The sequence below is a fragment of the Rattus norvegicus genome, chromosome 14 (genome assembly GCF_021556685.1).
Source record: "Rattus norvegicus strain SHRSP/BbbUtx chromosome 14, alternate assembly SHRSP_T2T, whole genome shotgun sequence".
NCBI lineage: Eukaryota > Metazoa > Chordata > Mammalia > Rodentia > Muridae > Rattus > Rattus norvegicus.
In genome coordinates this window covers 60,756,761-60,775,485 of record NC_141547.1, presented here as the reverse complement: position 1 = coordinate 60,775,485, position 18,725 = coordinate 60,756,761, and the positions used below count along the sequence as shown (strand labels likewise).

At 37.8% G+C, this 18,725-nt stretch overlaps 1 non-coding gene across 1 annotated transcript; it reads right to left on the bottom strand.

The window, feature by feature from the left end:
• Positions 1–2,390: 2,390 nt before the first annotated feature.
• LOC120096738 (U6 spliceosomal RNA) lies at positions 2,391–2,494 on the bottom strand. The gene has a single exon (XR_015637795.1). It is a non-coding gene; the product is annotated as a U6 spliceosomal RNA (small nuclear RNA).
• Positions 2,495–18,725: the final 16,231 nt, after the last annotated feature.

Sequence of the window (18,725 nt, the reverse complement as noted above, 5' to 3'; positions counted from 1 at the left end):
GTCAGTATGTCGATGAGAAGCATTGGAGTTACGAATGTTTTCTGGGGTCACATGTTTTGGTGGACAAGAAGGATCACACAGAAAATCTTTCAGTCATGAAAGGTAGTTCTAAAGCACATAGATTATATATTGTGTGTTGCACATGTGACTTCCATAAGAATACAGAAGACTTACTCAGGAAATTAATTGGGCTTAATTTTCCTCCTTTGCCTCAGCTCTCTTTTCTCTGGCCTTCCTGTTCCCCATGATCACACTCCCAAGTAAAACACTGGATTGCAGGAGTTCCCATGAGTCGTTTCTTCCATGGCATTACAAAACATTCTCTGCATATCAAACTCATATTTTACACGTTTTTATTTTACTCTTTTGTTTTTGCTGTAAATTGAATTTGTTCCTTGAGACTTTAATGCTATAGAATATATATTTTTTTATTCAAACTTCCATTGTTGTTATTGTCAAGCTTGTATGTGCTTTGTTGTAATGCTTCTAAATATATTCAAATTTTCAGAGTATGTAAATTGATTCTACTATACAAATGGTTTTAGATGTCAAGATTGCATACATGACGTTCACTTCTGCCTAGGGTGGTTCCTTGTTTTGCCATGCTTTCTACTCCTTAAGTCTGGTTGGCATGAATTAAAGAAACCCCTTTGTTCTCCTGGTTTCTGACTAAACCTCATTATTGTGTTTTACTGAACAAATGCAGTGAGGTCAAGGAGTAAGATTGGGACATTCATTTCCTTGCTGCCTATTTAAAATTTGATTTAAAACTCTCTCATTCTTTAAAAACTTATTCATCTCCTAAAAACTTGTTTAAATCGTTTTATTCTTACTTTCTTTAAATAATTTCCATTTCTTAGACTTCTGTTGGATGTCAACTCCACAGCTTTCTAAGACAACTATGCCATTTCTCCTGTATACAGTGTACAACTTTGCAAACCCAATTTTTAGTAAACAAACTCAGCTTCAGTTATTCAAATTTCTCTGTGACATATGATTTCCTCCATGACCCCGAAGAACATGTGATTTCCTTTTTTTACGATTGCTTTGATTACTTTTAGTTGTGGCATGTGGTAACTTCATGTTTTAAACATTCGAAAAGTACTTTTCCTTTTCTCTTCAATGTCAAGTTTCCTATGGTGCAATATGTAGCTTACTTTGAAGACATGGCTCCGTTCGGGGTTGTTTACAATTGCTTGTTACAGACTAAATGGCTCTTACTTCCTGCTTACGGCATTTACAATTCTAACGCTTTTTATTCGGATCCTTGAAAAAGTCAAGTAGTGTAAATTCAAACTCTCGATTTCTGGAAAATGCATAGCTGTAACTAACTATCAACTCAAAGGACAATTGTTCAATATGAGCCCTTGCCAAACACAAGCCCTTTGTCCTTAATCTCTGCAACCCACTCCATATTGAAATTGCTTATTACTTTCCTGTGCCAATAGGTGGCTTTCTCTACATTTCTCCAGTCTTTCACAAAGGAGGTAGTGCTTTAATGTAAACATCTTCTCATGTAATTCTACAGTATCTCCTCATTTCAGACAGGGCTAATAACTCATCTTTCTATATGAACCTTAAATGTTTGCCTGTTTAAAGACAAAGCCAATACATGATGACATTAGCAATAGCCAAAAGTTATATCTAGCTTTGTATTACTTTTTGTTTCAAAACTTATGAATTTCTCCATACTTTTCTAGTTAGAATTCAAAAGGGTATTTATTCTCTATTATCCTATGGAACGATATGCTAGCCATAAATATCAGGTTGTTGAGTTTCATTGATAGAATGAAGTACTATCACACTTTTTCACTAAGGCAAATAATAAATATTATACATTTTTCTAATTGGAAACCATAATATGATTTTGTACCATTTAAACATATAACATGTACTAGGCATGTAACAAATATTTATAATTATAGACGGAACTGAAATAATCAGTGAAGTGAAGCTTTTTTTCTGAGAACATATTTGAATCAAAGCAAACTAGATTTAGAACTGAAATTGTGAACAATTAGAATTTAGGATATTCGGTAATTGAGGACTAAGCAACATGATAAAGTCAGAATTATATTCTGTGTAGCTATAAAAAATGGTAAAATAATAACCACACTGGTGATTCTAATTGTACATTTAGGCTATTTTTCCAGTTAATGTATTTTTATTTAGCATATAAATGTTTTATTTATTCTGGATTAAAAATTTGAGAAGGGTGGGTGGCCCCATCCCTCAATCAGGGGCTGTGCCTAACCTCTAGATATAGTCTTACCAGGTTCTCTCTCCCTTTTGCTGGGTATTTCGGGTAATGTCATCCCTATTGGGTCTTGGGATTCTCTTGCTTTCCTGGCATCTGGGACTTTCTGTTGGTTACAATTCTTTTTTTTTTTAAATATATGGAACGCTTCACGAATTTGCATGTCATCCTTGCGCAGGGGCCATGCTAATCTCTGTATCGTTCCAATTTTAGTATATGTGCTGCCGAAGCGAGCACTGTTGCTTACAATTCTAACCCTTTTTATTCGGATCCTTGAAAAAGTCAAGTAGTGTAAATTCAAACTCTTGATTTCTGGAAAATGCATAGCTGTAACTCTCAACTCATCTCCCATTGCTACACACCTCTTTTCAATTTCCTGACTCTCTGTACATCTCCCCCAGTCACAAAAGAATACACATGGTAGGTACTCACTGATGAGTGGATATTAGGAAAAAAGTTCAACATACCCACAGTACCACTCACAGACCATATGAAGTTCAAGGAGAAGGAAGACCAAAGTCCTCTCTCCTACTTAGAAAGGAAGCAAAATAATCACAGGAGGTAGAGGAAGAAAGGAAGGAAAGAGGAAAAAACAGGGAGGCAAGATCAGGTGCAGGATTTATCTTATTTTTAATTATGTATATGTTTAGATCTCTGTATATGGTATGTGCTCATGAGTGCAGGAGGCAGGAGACATTGGATCGAGTTACAGATGATTGTCAGCTGCCTATCATGGGTGCAGGGAAGCAAATGTGGGTCCTCTGCAAGAGCAGTATAAACTCATCAGCTGAGCCATTTCTCCAGCCCCTTGTACATAGCTTTTCTATAATTTGATGAATCTAGATTAAATAATGCAGCAGGATTAATAAGCATTTGACTTTAATAAAATATTTTGACTTCAGTCAAATCAAGCAAGTTCTGTCCTTTCTGATAAACATGAAAGATATATATATATATATATATATATATATATATATATATGACAATAAAACATGTTTAGTTTAAATAGGAAAAGCCTAGCTGAGGTAAGGAGGCATTTGGAGAATAGTCTTTTATTACACTTGTATATGTACTTTGAAACATTATAAGTTAAATAAAGTAGGTATAAATCCTAAAGTCTGTTCCATCTTTAGGAAAAAATAAAATTCAAAAATATGTGAATGGTCCATTACAGACCAACTCCAAGCAGATATCATGAAAATAAAGTGGTTACTTTAGCTAATCAATATGGTGAACACTCTTATTATCTTGAACATTATATCTATCTATCTATCTATCTATCTATCTATCTATCTATCTATCATCTATCTATCATCTATCTATAGATGAATCTACCTGTCTGTATAGATATCATATATATGAATGATACCTTCAGGCATAACTCTACAAAGCTTAAACTTGAATAATTTAACATTGTGTCTCTCATCCTATGTTGTGGTTTGCCCTGAAGTTATCTGTATTTTGATGCTAATTCCACTGCCCCAAGGACAGCTGCCTAGTCAGTACACAGGAATCAGGTGACTTCACCAGAACCTTTTCCCCATTGAATTTGTAAAGTACAGGTGAGGGGCAGGTACTCGATAGAAGGAGACCTGTCATTGGAGGAGAAGGAAGGATGGACGGACGGGAGAGAAGTTTGAAGGAAGAGGAGGAGACTGGAAGAGAGGGAGAGACAGGACAGAGACGGAGAGAGGGGAGAAGCCATGGCAGGTGATGTTAAGATTCTGCTCTGTGTATTTACAGGTTGTTATTAATGTTGCTAAGGGATGGATGGTACCGGGCTTTGTATGTTTAAGTGGGCAATTATATCTTACCAATTGGATCTAAGATTATTGTGTTCTTTTATGTGAGGGTTTGAGTGTAGAAAAATGTGCGGCTAGGCTGTGTTTCCGCCAAGATATCTAGCAGATATCTTGGGGCACCGTGGTGCGGACCTAGACAAATAGACAACTACTATTTTTTATTTTTATATTTTTACAACAACAATCCTAGGTGTAGGAGTAAAGGTGGTATTCTTTGACAGAAGGCACTTCATCTCAGTGTATGAAACAAAACACCAACCATTATAATAAATGAAAAAAAGATTCTTATTTGCTTCAAAATAAAAAAATATTGCATCCTAGAAAAGTGAAGGGCAACATATGAATTACAGGAATAAAATATTATATTTTTAGAAAAACTTCTGAAAATTACAGTAGAATTAATGTTTTTATTCATGATTAACATATTAATAATAATAACTTCGAAAAGCTGAGAACAATTTCAATTAATTTAAGTCATTTGAACACAATATTTTGAGCCTATCTGTTTAAGCTAAATATTTATAACCAAAGGTTCACTCATATTTTCAGATCTGAGGCTAGAATCATAAAGCCCATCTTAGTTACGTTTAAAAATTGGTAAATTCTTTGAAACAAAAGAAGAAACTTTATATTTTATGGCCGTTTTAATTTGAAAAATCAGTATGACTCAGCAATCTTAATACACAGAGACAGAACAAATGCATATTATAAATATACATATGTAAATACTAAAACAAATACATCTCTGTGTGTCTACAAAATACTTCACATACAAATATACTGATAGCTTCTAACAATTTTATTATCTAAACAGGTAAAATTTAATATGAGTTGGATCTTGGAGAAGCTAAAGGAAACTATAACCAGAATATATTGTATGAAATACTTCTATTTTTAATGTAAAGAATTTAACAAATGACAGCCACCGATGAAAAGAATATTCTGGAATCTACACTCTTATATTAATAAGTGAATAAGTATTTAACAATTATGTAGATGGAGACAGCATAACTCTTTCTTATGTAACAGTTCTAATTTGAAAGGAAAAGTAGAGAAAATTACAATGTGGGCATTTGGCCATCATAATAATGTAAGTGATTAAGGGAAGATTTATCAATGGAGAATTAAAAAAAAAAAACAGTGAAAATGTGAAGAGGCCTTATTAAGTTGCACAACCAACATTTCATGTTTTTGTTCATCTGCATGATGGACAGACAATTATATAACATCTTATAGTTGCATATATGTGTGTGCAATATCATATATATTTCAGGTTATCCTGAAAATAGAGAACTGTATTTAGTGTGAAGAGGAAAAGTAGGAGGAGTGACAAGCGAGGGCGATGAGGAGTCAATGTGGCAAAAGTCCATGACATACTCGAACAAAAGTGTCATAAGACCTTCACGTTGTACAATGAGCTTACACTAATAGCTTTTTAAAAAGCAGGATGAGATCTAGGATACTTAAATTGGATCTTAATTAATCATCTCAAAATATACCTATTAATTATAAAGAAAAAATAGTTTTACAGTGGAGAAACCTGGGAAATAACCCATTATCCCAGCGATTAAAGCTAATAGCAACAGGAAAAGAACAAATTCTCTTCACATTTCTTTTGTTAGAACAGCCTAAGAAAGACAACACCAGTGTTTCTGTGATGCCCTGCTTTATTCAAACTCCTCGTCTAACTATGGGAACTGTTATGCAAAGGTAATCCAAGAGACTAATATTATATAAAATAATGAACTCTCAATCTTTCAAGGTTCAAGAAGGAGGAGACAAGACTGAAAAAATTCTTCAGACTAGTGGGAATGAAATGCAGATAACAAATGAACACCCAATCATGGACCGAGTTACAAATAGAGAATTTATTTTTGTGCATATACTGTAATAAGAAAACAGATGAATTTTGATTAAAATGCTATAAATAATAAATTCCAAGGTTTTTCTGTTTTTACCAAAGGTCTTCTTTCAGTAAATATATATTATTATATCTTTGCTCTGTAGTACCTCCCAGTGTATGACTTGGCCTTCAGCTGGTAACATGATTGAGAAGTGAATGGCTCATTAGAGTGCTAACTTAATTAATGAATTAAATCATCAATGATTTCAAGCTGAATGGGCTGTTAGGATTTATGTCTTTCAGGAAAGAGATCACTAGGAAATTTTGAGACTCTCATTGATTCCTTTCTTAGTTTCTCTACTTTTAGCATCATATAGGTAAATGCCATTTTTTACTACATTGTCTTTTTATCAGTATATGCTGCCTAACTTTGGACACAAAGTAATTAATCTAATTAACCATGAACTGAAATGTCAAAGACTATCCAAAACACATAAATTTATCTTAATTTGTTAGCTTGGTTATGTTGTGACAATGAAGTCAATATGACTGTCACATATACATAATTACAGACAATGAGGTCTCATATCTGAGTTTACTATGCTTGCTTGTTGGAAATTTTACTCACATAAAAGACATACATGAACTTTCATAAAAATCAAAGAATTGATAATCAAATTGGTAGAATCTTTGCTTTTGCAGAATCTATATTAGTGGAATAAAATGAGATTTTGTATAACTGAAAATAAGTCATAACTCTAAAGTTATAAAATTTAGAAACAAACATTAAGCTTTATATTCATAAATGATATCAATTTAACAATGTAAAGAGAAAATATTTTAATAGAAAAATCAAGAATGATAAGACTAACAAACCCCATTGACCAAGAAATGTGAAGCTTTATTTTCATCAAAAAAATCCTAAACAATTAAAAGACATGTAGATATAATTGAGCAGGTAGACATTTCTTGTTTCAGGATAACAAAATATCCTGAATATATATTTATTCTTGATTATTTTATGTTTAGTGTGATTAGGGGTGTGTGTGTGTGTGTGTGTGTGTGTGTGTGTGTGTGTGTTCGTGGATATGCCTGTGTGAGCCTCTGTAAACAAATAAACATTTACTTGAGTGGATATACAAATAGAAGACAGAGGTTAATACCAGGTTGATGCCACTTTTTTGTTTTAGAGAAGTCACTGACTGAATTTGGAGCTCACTGATTTAACTAGATTGGCCAGTCAGCAAGCACTTGTAATTTTTTCCCATGTAGCCCAAGTTTTTGTGTCATAGGTAACTACATCAGTTTTTATTTATTTATTTATTTATTTATTTATTTATTTATTTATTTATTTATTTATGTATTTATGTATTTACTTATTTATTTATTTTGGTGAGTGTTGTGGAGCAAAATCATGTTTTAGTGCATGTGAGGCAGGCCCTTTACTGATTGAGTTATTTTTCCTAAGTAAAATAGTGTTGATTTTTTAATCAACCTTTTCATCCCTGATAATAGATGAATGATTCTGAAGTTAATATAGAAAAATAACCATAGAGGCATACATAATAAAATCTGTAAAAGTGGAATAATTACAATCAATAACCCTACCATGTATAAAATAGAAGTATGCTCAACTTTGTGCATAATACCAGAAGTGCAGATTGAACTGGAAGTGAAGTAGCCATTTTAACTAGTAAAACTACAATAATTCAAATCCTGGCTATTTGGCAAATGAGTACTCCAGCAGACATTCACTTGTTCTTCATGTATGTTAAAAGAAAATGTCATAAATGTTAAGATAAAGATATTTGTTAAAACTACACATGCATTTTAACTATAAAGAAAGTAATCGATATTCATGAGGGAAATTGGTCTGAAGTTCTTTCTTTGTTGGGCCTTTGTGTGGTTTAGGTATCAGCATAACTGTGACTTCATAGAATGAATTAGGTAGTGTTCCTTCTGTTTCCAGAACACACATGGTATGTACTCACTGATAAGTGAATATTAGGAAAGCTCGGAATACCCACGACACAACTCACCATATGAAGAGCAAGAAGAAGAAAAACCAAAGTGTGGATGCGTCAGTCTTAGGAGGGGAACAAATTAATCACTAGAGGTAGAGGGAGGGAGGGACCTGGAAGGGAGAGAGGAGGGGAAGGAAAAAGGGGGGCAGAATCAGGTGTGGGAGGAGACAGGGGAGAAGTACAGAAGGTCAGAAAATTGAGCAGAGGTGTGTAGCAGTAGGGTGTGGGAACTGGGGATAGCCACTAGAGAGTTCCAGATGCCAGGAAAGCAAGAGGCACCCAGGACCCAACAGGGATGACGTTAGCTGAGATAGTCAACAAAGGGGAGGGAGAACCTGTAGAGACCATAACCAGAGATTAGGCATGGCTCCTGTTTGAGTGATAGGGCCACCCAGTCATCTCAAAAAAAATATTAACCCAGAACTGCTCCTGTCTAAAGGAAATATGGGACAAAGAGTGGAGCAAAGACTGTGGAGGAAATGCCACCAGAGACTGCCCCTCCCCCCAACTTGGAGATTCAGCCCATCTGCAGACACCAAAACCAGGCACTATTGCTGATGCCAAGTTCTTGCTGACAGGAACTTGGTATACTGGCCCCTGAGAGGCTCTGCCAGAGCCTGACCAATACTGATGAGGACGCAAGCAGCCAACCATTGGACTGAGCACAGGGACCTCATTGGTGGAGTTAGGGGAAGGACTGAAAGAGCTGAAGGGTTTGCAACCCCATAGGAAGAACAACACTTCCAACCAACTACACTCCCCAGAGCTTCACCAGAGCATACAACCAGGGACTAAACTACCAACTAAAGAGTACACGTGGAGGAACCCATGGCTCTAGCTACCTATGTAGCATTACCTTATCTGGCACCAATGAGAGGAGAGGCCCTTGGTCCTGTGGAGGCTTGATGCCCCAGAGTAGGGGAATGCTATTGTGGTGAGGCAGGAGTAAGTGGGTGGGTGGGGGAGCGCCCTCATAGCAGCAGGGGGAGGGGGATAGGATAGGGGGTTTTCAGAGGAAAAACTGGAAAGCGGATAACATTTAAAATGTAAATGAATAAAATAACAAATAAAATGTATATGCAAACAACAACAATAAAAAGAAGGTAATACATGTTTAAGGAATAGGCATTATGTACATCTTCAATAAGGAAGCTAGAGTGAATACAATCACAGAGGGTAAGCAATGCATAAGGGTTGGGGAAAATGGATGGATTGCTTTAGGAAATTAAAACAGATGGATAGATACAGAGGTGACAGGAAGAAGAAACGCAAATGGGGAGAGAGAGCAAAAAGGTTAGGGAAGGACATAATACAAGGAAGAACAGCACAAACAAAGTGCCATTTCGGTCGGTCATATGAAAACCAACCACAGTATATATATATATATATATGTATGTATGTATAAAGGCGATCTAAATGAAATCTCCAAACAATCGAGCAGATAGAGCTTAAACTGTATATCTCATCATCATAAAATTAAGCTTCTAGTCTGGCAATAGGTTACATCTAATTGAGTTCTTGGCCAAGGGAGTCTAATAGTAACTCCCATACAACCCCGCATTTTGCTAAGGATTGACTGTTCTCCACAAACTGATGGATGGTAAGGTCCTATTGCTGAAGACATTTTCACAATTCATTTAACATAGAGAAGTTGAGTTGATGTCTTCATATAGTCTTTACCAGTACTGACTAATGTTCATGGTATTGGAACGTACTTTGCATGCTACCAAAGCTAAACCAAACCAGTTACAAACTCTTCAATTTACAAAGATAGCCAGCCTTCAAGATGCACTAATTTTATAGTGGCACAAATCTTGTGGGAGTCAGCAACCAATAGCTCATTGGAGTTAAGGCCCGGTTCATGAGATAGAACCTGTCATTGACACTGCTGGGGTGACCAAAACCCAAGACTAGGTAGGCTAGGGACCTAGAGTAGAATCAAATACTGCTGTTCTGCTAAAGGCCCACAAAAGTAAAAATGACTCCTGATGGCATTTTGAGATACTCAAAGTCCAGTGCCTTGCTAGTCCACCATTAGAAAAAAGTTTTGTACTGCAGTAGTTGGGGACAAATACAGAGATTGATTGAGACAATATACAAATTATAAGAGATTTTGGAGTACAAAGGCTTCAATAAAATGTCTCTGACAACTCCTCCTCTTGGGTTCTGGGGACCCTGTGTAGGAAGATGCTAAAAGAGAGAAAGAGCCAAGGTAAGACGGGGTGGTCATTGAGGACACCAAAGAAACAAACAAGGTCATCTGTGTGCAGCAGGACAGACATATAAATTCACAGAGACCCTGAACAACTTACACTTGGCCTATTCTGGGCTTAGAAAGACCTAGGCCAGATGGAGTCCTAGCAGTGAGAAGAGAAGTGGACACATGTTGGGCTTCATACTGGAGGATTTCCACAGAGCTCTCTGGCCCGGCCAGGTGCGAGGTAAAGAGGAAAGAACTCAAACCGAGAGGTGGAATCGCATCCGCTGCCTCGCAGGCTGCCTCCACTTGCTCCACCTCCCTCTCCACCGCTGCCCTTCAGTAGCTCCAGAAGGCTGGCTAGCCAGTGAGAGGTGCATAGGAGCTTCTGGCAGCGATTTCAGGAGAGCCGATCTCTTCCCCAAGAGGCAATGTTACAGCTCTTATAATAGAAGCGCTCAGATGACAGAGTATTTCTTGCATACCTTTAATCCTTCTGAATAGGATTCTTATATACAGTTTGGGGTGGGTCAGGGTCTGACAGCAGGTACTTCCTGTTGGCTTGGTCTGAGAGCTTGGGAAGACCTTATCTATGTGAGGGAGATGTGGTCCTGCTTCTAAGTGACTGATGACCACAAGCCTCTTTACAGGAGGCTGGAGGTGAGGACTGTAGCTACATGAGAGGGGCCTGGCTTCCTGGGAGTTTAGAGAAAAGCTTACCGTACCTTTCAGGGTCACCAGGGTTTCAATCTTATCTGGACTGGGAACCAGGATACCTTTCACAGCCTGCTGCCCCACAGACACAAGCCTCCATCCCTAACCCAGGAGCTATGTTCAATAGGTAACTATTGCTCGCAAATGAGAAACTAGTTGTCTCCGACAGAATCTCACTGGGGATGCAAACCAGTCTTCAGGGCAGGACCCAGGTCTAGCAATAGATGACTAACAGAAAATGAACTCAATTGTGTCTTTGGATGTTCTTTGTCTCAGAATGTATTCTCAGAGGCATTTTTCTTTTAACCTTGAATGATCTTTGGGAATAAATTATGGCTTCCAGATGTGTTATGGGATTCCTCTGTGTGTGTCTTTGCATTTGTAAGTGCTTTTTATTCTTCTGTTTGTCTTTTATTAATCTTACTTTATTATTATTATTTAGATGTATGTGTTTTTTCTAATAAGAGAGGGAAAGTATATGGATTTTTATGGGAGGAGATTCTCGGAGGATTCTGGGATGATGGTTTGAATATTCTTGGCCCATGTGAAGGCAGGCTACTTTTGGGAGGTATGGCCTTCATGGAAGAGGATGGTAGGTGAACTCTTAGGGCTCCTAGTGCTCAAGCTCTGCCTAGTGTGGGAGATTCAATCCTCCTGGCTACCTTTGGATCTAGATCCTCCAGCATTATCTCTGCCTAACTGCTACCATGATTCGCCCCATGATGATAATGGACTTATCCTCTAAAACTGTGTGCCAGGACCAATTAAATGTTGTCCTTTATAAGAGTGGCCTTGGTCATGGTGTCTCTCCACAGCAAAACAATGCTAACTAAGAAGAGGAATATATTGTATAAAAGTATTTTTTAAGATAAAAGAAAAATTTTTAAAAAATGGACGATAAGAATATAAGATGATTTATTCAAGAAGATGAGCACAAAGATGCACACCTACCCATAAAGGATGACACTATTGTAACATTGTTTGCAATGATAAAATATTGTAAATAGCCCACATGCCCAAGGAGTGAGTAGGAAAGGATATTCTATATAACATATCCAAAACATATAAAGGGCTGTACTGCTGCTAACACACATAAAGTAAAATTCTGAAATCAAAATAAACAGTGATGTGCTATCCTCAGGTGAAATAAGGTAGTCCTCAGTTGACCCAAATTCCAATTCCATTCCGTTTGTATTATGCTTCTATTATCACAGTTTAGCCAAATGGTTGTCCTTATCAAAGGAAGCAAGCTCAGTTCCTGATAATTACTTAGTAGAAGGTGTCATTCTTTGACAACCCTCGCACACTTACCTAAAAATTAGATAGTATCCCATTTCCTTTACTATAAAATCTGCCTCTTAATGTAGCAGTGTCATACCCATTCCTGAGTACAAGCTCTATGTGTCTGTTCAAGCATTCTCTCAGGGGGTTGTGGATATATAGAAAAACCTGTCAATCTTATTTGTCAAATGCTAGGTGCTGCCATCATTACCAGTGTGTCCCCCAGCAAGACTGCAATGCCCATGGGTGAGCTGAGATGAACAACTTCAGAGACAGTTTCAGGGAGTAGCATCTGGGTTACTGTATGTGAATAACCACGTACGTAGTGGAGGCTATCGAGTGTAATTTGTTAGCACATTACCTCATATTGGACAATGACTGCTCATTGCAGCAGGATCTCTATGCTGAAGAAGTATGTGAAAGAGTACATGGAGAGTGCAGACCGGTTCATAAGCCAGCTACTAGCTAGTCATACTACTTCAGGATTCAGCATTCTTACTTCTGGGCATACTCTGGAGCAGGGTGTGCCACGCTTCTTGTTTAGTGGCGTAGTGTGCAAGGTGGGCTGGCCACTATGCCATGCCTACATTTTTTCCCTATGGTCTCCCAGTCTATACCATCTTGCTTTTCTGAGAGCTGAGCTTCCCAATCAGTAAGCGGGATAAGCCAACCAATATATTACATCTAAAGAACTAATAGCATAAGCACATAGATTATAAGGGCTATAAAAACAAAGAGGGTATCTGGGTGTGGGGATAGTGTCATTCAAGATTTTTGAGTCTTTTCTTGTAGGACCCATATTAGGAAATAGGTTAGAGTCATTGGCCAACAGCTGAGGATAAGGTCCTCTGATCGAGACACCTGGAATCAGGGAAGGCTATGTACCAATGCCCGATAATTTTCGGCACAGTCATTATTAAGAGTCTGCACAGTAGGCAAACACATGCATCCCTCGTGACTGCTCAATTTCATCTGCTTCATTGGTGATGTCAGATGTACAGGGTCAAGTAAGCCAGGCAGGGATCCAGATGGGCTGTGGTTCACTTCATAGAAAATCACCAGGAAAGCCTCTTCCAATGGTAAACAATGAGGCTGGTGATTCCATTTACCTGTTATTATGTCTTTCCAGAGCACCAGAGGTAAACTAGAAGACCCTGACAAAAGTGCCCAATGTTTATGAGCTGCAATATTACCCCTGCCATCTGTTTCTAAACAATTTAAAGTTAATAATGCCATATTAATAAGATGTTGAGGTAGAGCCTATAGTCTACCCTCTATTTATTGATTTGTTCTTTGAGTTGTTTGTGCACTCTCCCCACGTGGGCTTGATTTTGGGGGATCCTGGTGACATGTTGAAATTTCCATTGTAGGCAAATCTGTTTCAAGGCAGTCCATAATGTTCTGTAGAGAAATGTTTTTGAGCTCTTGAACATATATGACCTTGAGACACGTTTTAAAAATGAATAGTAAACAAAGGGCAAGGATATCCCTTGGAGCTCCCCCTGTATTAGTTTTCGTAATTGTTGCTTTGTTGTTTCATTAGATTTTAGGGTTGCTACAAGAGCCTTTGCAAAGACACGGGCAGTCTATGTCTGAGTCCCTCCTTCTTGACATCTCAGGAGGATCCACAGGGATATTATTTATTGGACCTAGAACCCTCTGAGGCTCTGCTGCGGCCCCATCATAAGCTGTCACAGGATATGCCATCTGCCTTAGCAGGCTGCACTTCATGTTTCACAGAACTCTGTACTCCAGCCAGAAATTTTGCAAAATGCTCAGCAGGTCCATGACCTAAATACTTGAAACTCCCTGTCTCTTCAAGAGGACACTGCCTTCCAAGCTCTTAGGATGCACAGCCAAACTTCGTCGAAATACTGAGTACTTTCACGGGCCTCCTCAGCAGGTTATGAGAGGCTCCTTCTCCCTGTAATATATCTGCAATCAATGGTATAACCAAGCTTCGATTTTTCTCAGCCTGAGGTTCACATTGATCATAATAATGTGCCTTCCAAATGAAAAAAATCCTCAGGGCACATACATACTTCAGCTGACTGCTTATAATCCTCTAAAGTGTTTAAATTCATACATATGCTTTCTACTAATCACATCACATATAGGGACTGACATTCATCTCTACTAACAGTCTGCATTGTTAAGATCATGCAGATACTGTGCTAAAGTTCTCCGTGTGGTAGGATTTAATTTCACTGGTTAAATAGAAAGTTCAGGTTGCTCCTTGGGCCAGCAAGCCCAAAGCCATGAAAAATGGTTCTAAATCTGGTGGTGGCTGATATTCCTCCCTTCCTAAACTACAGGATTCCAGCAATGCATTCAAGGAAGGATGTAAAGAAGATGGCACCAAGAGGCCTTCACCAGGGCTACTCTTCCTGTCAGTCACTATGGTTTTCTCTTCCTTGTTGGAGCCTCCTATTTTGTGAGGCAGCAAGCATTTCTACCAGTGGTGCTGTTTCTTCCATTTTCTCCCCACCAAGTTGATCCATTATAGCCATAATAATAGAACAGAACAATTCAGACAAGAAACATCCAGTCTTAACTTCCTCGCTTGTGCATTATGCAAAGCTCTCTGCCACAGCTCTATGTCAAACCGTCCCTCTATGGAAAACCAAAGATTTATTTCTAGGCCCTCAGACCAAAACTTTTTTTAAGCTCAAGACTCTTTTAGCAGAGCTACTGTCATCTGCATCTGCACTGCTCTCTGGCCAGTGGTAAATTTCCAATCCTGCCCCTGCTTTATGTTACGAGGGAGTCCCTTTACCCAATGTTCTCACATTCCCCCAAGTTAAGCTCCAAATTGCCATCCTCAGTGGGATAGCCCCAGAAGACAGCAATGCCCTTAGGTTGGAAAAGAGTGCTACTCTGGAGACTGGTTCAGGGAACAGCATCTGGCTTATTGTATATGATCAACTACCCATATAGTGTAATTGACTGTGATTGGTTGGACATATTGGACAGTGAATGCTCATACCACCAGCATCCCTATGGAAGGGAAATGCTTAAGAGGAGGCATGGAGAGTGAAGACTCATCAGTAGGCCACATACAGTTACACTACTTCAAAATGCAGTGTTCTGACTTCTGGGAATACTCAGGGCATGGTGTGCCATGATTGTTATTTAGAAGTGCAGTATGCCAGGTAGGTGGCAGCCTTGTCATACCAGCATTTTCTCCTATAGTATATTATGTGTGACTGAACTTACTGCATGTGGGTAGGAATTAATTCTCTGCTAGCAGATTGATGATGAGGAAATCAAAATATCTGTAGAGTGATGTGTATTTTCTCTTAGAATAGGCCATTAACTGAAAGTAATCGTAGTGCTGAATTATGTGCACTGGTTATTATTTCTTTACCTTAATGTATGTGGTGAACATACACATTTACTATGTAATCTGTAAGAAAACATGCAGAGATTTTATCATTACTGGAGATCAATGTTGACCCAAGCAAGGAAACTACACTGAGGAAAATAAGCAGAGCATAAGCAAAGAAAAGCCTGTGTTGTCTTACTTTACATCATTATCTAAAGGAAAAGTCACAGTATTTAACCGAGAGAAACCCATTTTATCCTTTGTTGTATAATTAATATTAATTGAGTATGCATTGATTTTGTTCTTTGGAGTAATGGAATTAGTGTAGAAGAAATGCCTGTGTCAGTAATTAAACAGATTAAAAAAGAGAACATGAAAGCAAATATTATTGTACTTTAGGGTTTCCCATATATGTAGAGTCAAAATTTTGAAATATATAAATTAATGGTGAAATTTCTACATTTTACGTGCAATATTATAATGTTGAATATAAATATGTGTAGAAAAACTAATCTGTGCATAGAGGTCATCTATTGCAATCACATAGTAACCAATGTCTTTCTTGGTTACATTTTATTCCTGTGTCTGTTTGTCTGTAATCTATCTATCTATTTATCTATCTATCTATCTATCTATCTATCTATCTATCTATCTATCTATCTAATTTAATAATAATTCTTAAAATATATGTTTAAAACTGAGGGACCAATAGGTGGATTAAATGTGATATTCTACAGGCATATAGAAGAAATTAAATTTAGAGAAACTAAGATTTATGCAAGAGGGCTGGAGACATGGCGTTGAGGTTAAGAGCACTGACTGCTCTTCCAGAGGTTCTGAGTTCAAGTCCCAGCAACCACATGGTGGCTCACAACCATCTGTAATGAGATCTGATGTCCTCTTCTGGTGTGTCTGAAGACAGTTACAGTGTACTTATATATAATAAATAAATAAATCTTTAAAAAAGATTTATGCAAGAGAAAGACATGTTTAACACATACAAATTCTCATATGTGAACAATAAATTCTGTCTAAAAAAAATCATGCCTAACAGTAAGCATGTAAGGCTTAAAATTAGACTAAAGATACTTTCCTTAAAGGTTGCTATATAATGCTCAAGGGCAATTCCATAAAGAAAAAAATTAACATTACAAAAGTAATTTCATCTTTTATAAAGCTTCAAGATTATTAAGTACATTTTAATAGAAAGAGTTAGGAAATACACAATTGTAGAAGGATAGCCTCATGAACTTTTGGATAATTTAAGAGTGTATGAGAAAGAAAATGCAAAGTAGCTCTTGACATCAGTATAATACATGCAGTAATTTCAAAGCGCATTTTTGTTGTTTGTGCTACATTCATGGAAATAGACAATATATTAGACTATCAAATGATCTCAATGGATTTAAGCAATGGGCATTTTATCTAATATGTTTACTACTACAATATAGTCAAATTAGGTAACAAACACAATGTGCTGTCTAGGTAAATCATTAATTTGTAGAAATAGAATTTTTCTAAATAACTAGGGGCTCAAGGAGTATGAAGAAATATGTTAAGTTGAACAACTATAAAAATAAAGTAAACAAGAGCTGCTAAATAGAGTGAAAGTAGTTCTTAAAGGGACATGTTTGACTTTAGTTTATGATATAGAAGAGAGCTCTAAAATCAATGAAGTAACAGCTGACGCTTCAAAGGTGCATAAGAACAGCAAGCTAACATGAGTAAAAGGCTATAAATAACATGTATGAGTAAAAATAAAATGACAAATTTAAAACTAGAAAATATCAAAAGCTATATTAAAGGTCAATAGAATTTTTCTAAGTCATTTATTCATTAATTAATCAATTTATTCATTTATTTTTACACTACAAATTTTATTCTGCTTCCAGTCTATCCTCTGATTGTTCAGCATTCCATACCTCTCCTCCCCTGCTTCCTTTCTCCACAAGGAGGAGGATTTCCCTACCTAACCCAGCCCATCAGACCTCTAAACTTCCTGGGGCCTTCAGTCTCTTTAAGGTTAGGTGCATCTTCTCTGACTGAACCCACACCAGGTAGTCCTCTGCAGTGTATGTGTTGGGGGTCTCATATCAGCGTGGTGTATGCTGCCTGGTTGGTGATTCAATGTCTGAGAGGTCTTGGGGGTCAAGTTTGAGACTCTGGTCCTCTTAGAGGGTCACTCTCCTCCTCAGCTTCCTCCAGCTTTTCCCTAATTCAACCACAGGGGTCAGCAGCTTCTATTAATTGCTTGAATGCAAATATCTGCATCTGTCTTTTTCAACTGCTTGTTGGGTCTTTCAGAGGGCAGTCATGATAGACCCCTTTTTGTGAGCACTTCATAGCTTCAGTAATGGTGTCAGGCCTTGGGGCCTCCCCTTGAGCTGGATCCCACTTTGGGCCTGTCTCTGGACTTTCTTTTCCTCAGGCCTTTCTCATTTTCCATCCCTGCAGTTCTTTCAAACAGGAACAATTATAGGTCAGAGTTTTGACTGTGGGGTAGCAACCCCATTCTTCACTTGATGTCTTTCTGTGGGAGGTGGGCTTCATGAGTTCCCTCTCCCGATTGTAGGACATTTCATCCAGGGTCCTCCCTTTGAGTCCTGAGAGTCTCTCACCTCCCAGGTCTCTGGTACATTCTGGAGGGTCCTATCTCCCGAGGTCAGCTGTTTTCATTCTTTCTGATGGCCCTCAGGACTTCAGTCCTTTTTCCTCACCGAATACCAGGTCATATTCCACTCTCCCCAACCCTGTCCCCTTTCAACTCCCAGGTCCCTCCCTACTCCGTTGTGGTTGCTTTCTTCTTCTTCTCAAGTGGGACTGAGGCATTCTTACTTGGGACCTTCAGCTTGTTGACTTTCTTGAGTTCTGTGGCCTCTATCTTGGGTATTCAATACTTTTTTGTTGGCTAACATCCACTTATTAGTGAGTATATACTGTGCATGTCCTTTTGAGTCTGAGTTACCTCACTCAGAATATTTTCTAGTTCCATCCATTTTCCTGCAAAACTCAGGATGTCCTCATTCTTAATAGCCATGTAGTTAGTATTCCATTGTGTAAATGAACGACATTTTCTGTATCCATTCTTCCGTTGTGGAACATCTGGGTTGTTTCCAGCCTCTGGCTATCACACATAAAGCTTGCCTGAAAATAGTGGAACACGGGCCCCTGTGGCAAGGTGGGGCAACTTTTAGGTATATTCCCAAGAGTGATATTGCTGGGTCTTTATGTTGATCTATTTCCAATTTTCTCATAAATCTCCAAAGTGATTTCCACAGTGGT